This window comes from Empidonax traillii, unplaced genomic scaffold (genome assembly GCF_003031625.1).
Source record: "Empidonax traillii isolate 1590-97213 ecotype Southwest subspecies unplaced genomic scaffold, ASM303162v1 scaffold8:size5222938, whole genome shotgun sequence".
NCBI classification, from domain to species: Eukaryota; Metazoa; Chordata; class Aves; order Passeriformes; family Tyrannidae; genus Empidonax; species Empidonax traillii.
In genome coordinates, this window is record NW_020955201.1 from 4,643,173 (window position 1) to 4,649,172 (window position 6,000).

The following is a 6,000-nucleotide window of genomic DNA, read 5'->3' on the forward strand; positions in this document are numbered from 1 at the left end:
TGGTGGCCCTAGCGATTGTGAAGATGCCTGACGTTTCCCTGTATAAAGGCTGCGTTTACAGATGCCTGTAACTGTCAAACATCAGTTGAATTTTTCCGTCCAAAGGCTGTTTTCACACTGCACCCACTCAGGATAACCCTGTTGACTGGAGAGTTGGAAAAAATAGTCGTGTAACCTCGATGTCATTCTTGTGTTAAAGAAATCCCTGGTGTAGACTTGCATCTGAGCAGGCAAAAACAATTTTGTTAGACATTTTTCTGTTCTCTGGGAAAGAGTGCTCAGAAATTGCTCCTAAGCCCAAAGGAGTGTCATGGCTCAACAAGGCAACATGTTAGCTGTGTGACAGGAGGTGGCTGGGCAAACATGGGGTAAACTGATTTTGTCTCTTACACAAAGAGCTCGTTAGGACTCAGAGAGCGTCACCTGATGAATAGTAACCAGAGGAACTCAGTCATGGTTTTGAGCCTTGTTTCTGCAGGATCTTTGGTGGTTCATAGCAGATAAAGTTTGACAGTTTCAGATACAATTGTCTGCTACACATCTATCCCTTTGCCAGAACCACTGCTGTCACAATAGAACGCTATGCATGCTAGGGTAGGCAAGGCCCAACACGTTAATTTAAATAAATTAATCCACTGAAGCAGATACAAGAGTTCTAGATCCATTGACGAAATGCTTTTGTACAGGGCCATATACTCTTGCAGAGAACCAGAGCACATACAGGGAAGAGGTAATCTCTTCTCTGTCTTTTGTTAGACCTCCTAGCCTGTAGTTGTGATTGTGGCTTCCTGCACTGATTTAGAATGCATTTTAAAAAGCAAAAGGAAACAAATCAGCCCTGTGGAAATGCCAGATCTCATATTCATACTGTAAACAAGGCACAGCTATAGATGAGATTGCTATATCAAAAAATTTTGGGCACTGCCAGCAGTGAAACCATGACATACAGTCTGCATTAGTGAAAGCTGAAATAGAATCAGATAACTGCTATCTACCACAGCAAATATCCAACAAGGAAACAGCAACAAAGATCAGAAACATTAGAAAGAACAAATTATAAAATCCAAGTGCCAAATAAAGGAAAACATATGACCAAAGTAAGAAGAAATGCAAATCTTTGAATAAAGAGTAGATTGTATTTTTCATATGTATTGGAGGAATGCGTTCATCATTTGGAAGAAAATATGTACGTTCAAATCAATTTTAAAAATTTTGCAAACATTCCCAGAATGTACATTTAAGAGGGACAATCAGCGAAAATTTTCCAGGACAGCTTGTCTCAACTCATATAATTTATAAATATTGCTGAAGAATAATGAAAAAGTGTGGTTTACAGTCTTTTCAAGCATTGTCTTGACAAGTGCCCTACCAGAAGTGTAATGGATTATTGTAATGAACACTGTAAATTTTTTAGTTCAGACTCAAGCTCTGCTTGAGATAAGTCCAAGCAAAAGTTTATGTGACTCCTCTTTCATTGTGATTCCTATAATACTTTGCGAAACTCAGTTTCATGAAGTCATGCTATTTCAGGAGGAGCTCAGATTTTGTATTAAAAGAAAATTACAAGCCTTCACAGTAGCAGTGCAAAGCATGAAAAAGTTAGTGTAGAGAGCCTAAACATTCTAGTACAAAAGCTGAAGAAAAAAAAATCCTTATTTTTTTAAAATAAATTCTACAACGTCCCAGTATCCACAGTAGCATTATGTTTATACATTTATCCATGCAAAAGTGCTTCAGTTTTTCTTTTATATCAACGCAAATCCCACAAGCAGTTCTACTCTCAGCAAATTTCATTGGAAAGTGAAGGTCTCTGTAAATGGCCAGTACTGCAGTGCATTACGTGGTTACTGCTGTGTATCTCTAACAAATGACTAATTATCAATGTGGGATGATATTAAAAGTCTGGAATGTCTTCTTGGAAAACAACAGCTAAATATATTCTTCATATTACCATAGTGTGCTGTGAGTTACTTTTTGAGAGGTTATTAAAATAAAAAATAACTTAATGTAGAGATAAGATACATGTTAAACTTGTTCCACTTCCAAGTAAAACAATTAGCTTTCTGACTGCTAGTTTTAGAAACTTGGTTTGACATATGCTGTCCAGTTCAGGAATATATGCGCCCCTTACTTTGGTTCTTAAAGCCTTTTAATTCTTGAGCCTTAAAATGTTTACCATAGCTCCTTTGTCTTGTGACAACATGGCAATGTTAATTACTTTAAGAGTATAATTTTTATGTTTGCTTATCTTTTCTTTTTTTTAAAAACAAACAAACAAACAAAAAACAGCACTGTACTGATGTCTTTCTTTGTCCTGTGATGTCCAATTTTTTCATGCGCTGAACTGGGAATTGGGTTGTTGCCTGTGTTGACTCGAAGGAAAGAATTGTCCCATAGCAACAAAATCCCTTTATAACCACACAGTTACTTCTGATTCAGTTGATCTGGTGACCTGAGGTGTCCCCTCTGCAAAATGGCAGAAGTTACTCGTGGATCTTCTTAAAGGTAAATTATGGAAGCCCAGCCCAGCTCTGATTTGATGCTAATATAACAGAACTTGCTGTGAACCTGAAGGTTACTTTCTGTTAAGGAAAAATATTTTGTATCAGCTTGCAAATGTTGCAGCAGAATTGAACCAGCGCCATTAACTAAGCAAGTTAACTAAGGAAGCTCCTTCAGTTTAACTGTTAGGCTCACATTCATCACTAGTATATTAGATGAAAACATATTTTTACAGTTGTTTCATGTAGAATGTCTTTCAGATAGAAATATGGATGCTCAAAATTAGTTCAGCCGTTCCCCATGGTGCCATATTTTGAAGTTCAAATTCTCATTCTGCCACTGAACAGGATATTCCAGTTACAATTTGAAGAATGGCATATGCGTACTATAAGATGAAGGTTGTTAACCTGAACTATTGAAAAAATCATTTTGCAAAAAAGTTCTAAAAATAAAATGTTGACTTGTCTAAACCCCTCCAAGAATTGCAGTTAATATATTGTTTTGCTAATAAAAGCAAAACCAGTTTTAAAACCCAGTTTTAGGTTTTGAGGCAGTTCCTACATGTGAATACTTTGTTTGCAATGACTTTGTTTCCAAATGTAAATTACTTGGAAGTTAAAAAAAAAAAAAAAAAAAAGAGAGAGAGAGAGAGAGAGAGAGAAATAAAATTGTAAAATTTGGAGATATTTTGACTGACTTGATCTGTCTTATCTTTCAGCTCTCAAATAAAAGTCTTTCTATGCCAGCCTTTGTATTATGGTTAGAAAAGGCAGAGAAATTGTATTTTACATTTTTATAGGCAAGTTAGTTCCCTAGTAGTGAAGCTTTATTGAGAAGTATGATCTCATGGATACCACAACTCATTTGGTTCTATGGAAATTGTACGTAGTCATCACTACAGTTATAAGTCTCTAATTACTATGAAATTGTTCTAAGGAACATTTTCACAGAAACTTACATGCACATTGATTTACAAAGCCTCAGTAGGAAAAATTCCCTGAAAATATATTTCTGATAACTGATAACTGATTTACTACTATGTCAACATTACTGCTATGTGATGTTGTATAAGTCAGGTCTGACTTACAAAATTGCCTGTCACAATTCATCTAAGCAGGAGAAACAAGGAAGGAAGGAAGAGACTGAGGAAGGGAAACAGGATAATCATCAATCATTAACCTAACAGAAAAAGCAACTGTTGTAAAAAGAACATCCTCCAAAATGTCCAAAGGCTGCAAAAAGTTTATTCAGATAATTTTGTGCATAGCAGGGAAATTCAAGACAAATGCCCATTTCAAAACTACAACAATATACGCACTCAAATTAGTGCTTTGGATATCTTAGAATCACTAATAATTTTTTCTTTTCCAGTGTTACTAACAGACCAGTCCCATCACTCTTGCTTTCAACAAGTAATTCCATGAAAATACTCAAGCAAGGGCATTGAATGCTGGGCCATGAGGAGTTATGCAAGCATATAAACAACAGTCATGTGATGGTTCTTGCCAATGTGGGGAAGAAGCAGAATCTGAACATGGACCCAAGCAATGGTCTCTGTGCCCACTCTAGTCCTACCATGAGTGGGGCAAGCAGCTGACTCTTTAATGTATCTTCACAGCAGCTTGGAATGGGAGCTGCATGGGAGAGGAAACAAAATGTAATTCCTGGGAGTCGAAGTAAGCTCTCTCTCCCATCATGCAAGGGGGTATGCAATGCTTCTCCTCTGAGTATGTCACCTCATTAGCAAGAGCACTGTTCTGTAGCAGTTATATTAATATAATAAATAATGAGTCCTTAGGACTAGGTAAGCACCAAAGTGGTGCAAAAGGAATGCATCTATATTAATATAATAAGTAAGGGGTCCCAAGGACCATGAGGACACCAGTACGGTGTGTAAGAAAAAGCATGGTTTATTGAAAGAGGCAACACTTATATAGTGGTTTCAAATGCTGACACGTCACAACACATGACATTGTCAGCCAATCCTATACAAACATTTAACTGCGCATGTGTGACAGAGTACTTACAAACTACAACTCCTAGGATGCTTGCTAGCACCCATGGTGTAACCAGACTCCACACTGTTCTCTTTATTTATTTACAGAGCTTGCTTAGATCCATCATCTCTTATAGATTCCTTGTAGATTAAAGAAAATAAAACTGGTAAATTGAAATATTACTCCATGTGCTAGATTTGCTAGATGGCTGTGTGGACCAAACCAGGCACTGCAGTGCAATGGCTTTTTCTGGATGTCTGAACTCCAGGACATAGTGGATACGCTTCTGAACAAATTACAGCTTCTCATTAGGCAGCCCGTCTGGATTAGCACAAGGGGATCAAGGGTGGAATAAATGCTTAATTGATAAAAAGACTGTATGTAATGTATGGTTCAAGTTTTTCCTGGTATTGTTCAATAACATATGTTTAAGATCTGCTTGTAGCAAGCGTGGGTAGAGCCCCTCTCAAATCTTCATTCGCAAAGCCTAGCCATGATGAAGATCTGCTAGATTCAATCAGTCAAATAAGCTGTAGAATTTATATAATTATTTGGGCTCACACTAGCCACCAATAGAAGTTAGGACATTTGCAGAGTGCATCTTCTGGGAGGGAAGTATATTTTCCACTTGAGTTTATGTTGGGAATTATACACAGACATGAGATTTTTTTCTTTTTCTTTTTTTTTTTTTTTTTTTTTTTTAGTGAGGATTAAAAATAAATTAATACCAGAAAGTTCAGAATAGAATGATGAACTATCAGCCGTCATTTAATTAAATACAGGATGAGAAGTAACATGATTCAAGGATGGGAGGTGTTATAATAGGGTTGAGTAAGGAAAAGGCTAGGGACAGGAAGGTGTCAGGTATACCACTAGGTATACAGCCTAGTGGTCTCCTTTCTTGAACTCTGTTCAAGAAAGCCTGACAGAGTTCAGGAAGTGTTTGGACAACTCTCTCACATGGTGTGATTTTTGGGGTGCCCTGTGCAGGGTGAGGAGTTGGACTTTGATGATCCTTGTGGGTCCCTTCCAGCTCAGAATATGCTATGATTCTGGGGTTCTGGTTGGAGGAGAAGGCAATTGGAGAGGACACTCAGCTGCACAATTCCCTCCTGCTACCTGATAAATATGCTTCAATATAGCTAATGCCCAGAATGAAGGTAGCAGACATGCAATCCCAAAAAACAAAAGATGTATGGAATGTATCCTATGTGAGTTCATGACAAAATCTGGAAATATACTTAAGCCATCTATAATACTAACGTTATCAAATATTAACATTTTGTAATTAGCTAATTAAATTCCTGCTCAGGAAGTGAGATTCTCTGAGTACAACATAAGCTCTGTGTGGAAGTGCTGAATATGGAAGGATGCTTCCCACCATTAGTTTTGCACACTGCCAAGAGATTCATACTCTTTTTCTAACTGGAAAATAACTTATTTAATCTCACTTTATGTAAAATTAACTTTGGAATCAGCACAGTCTTGCTAGACTGTGTGA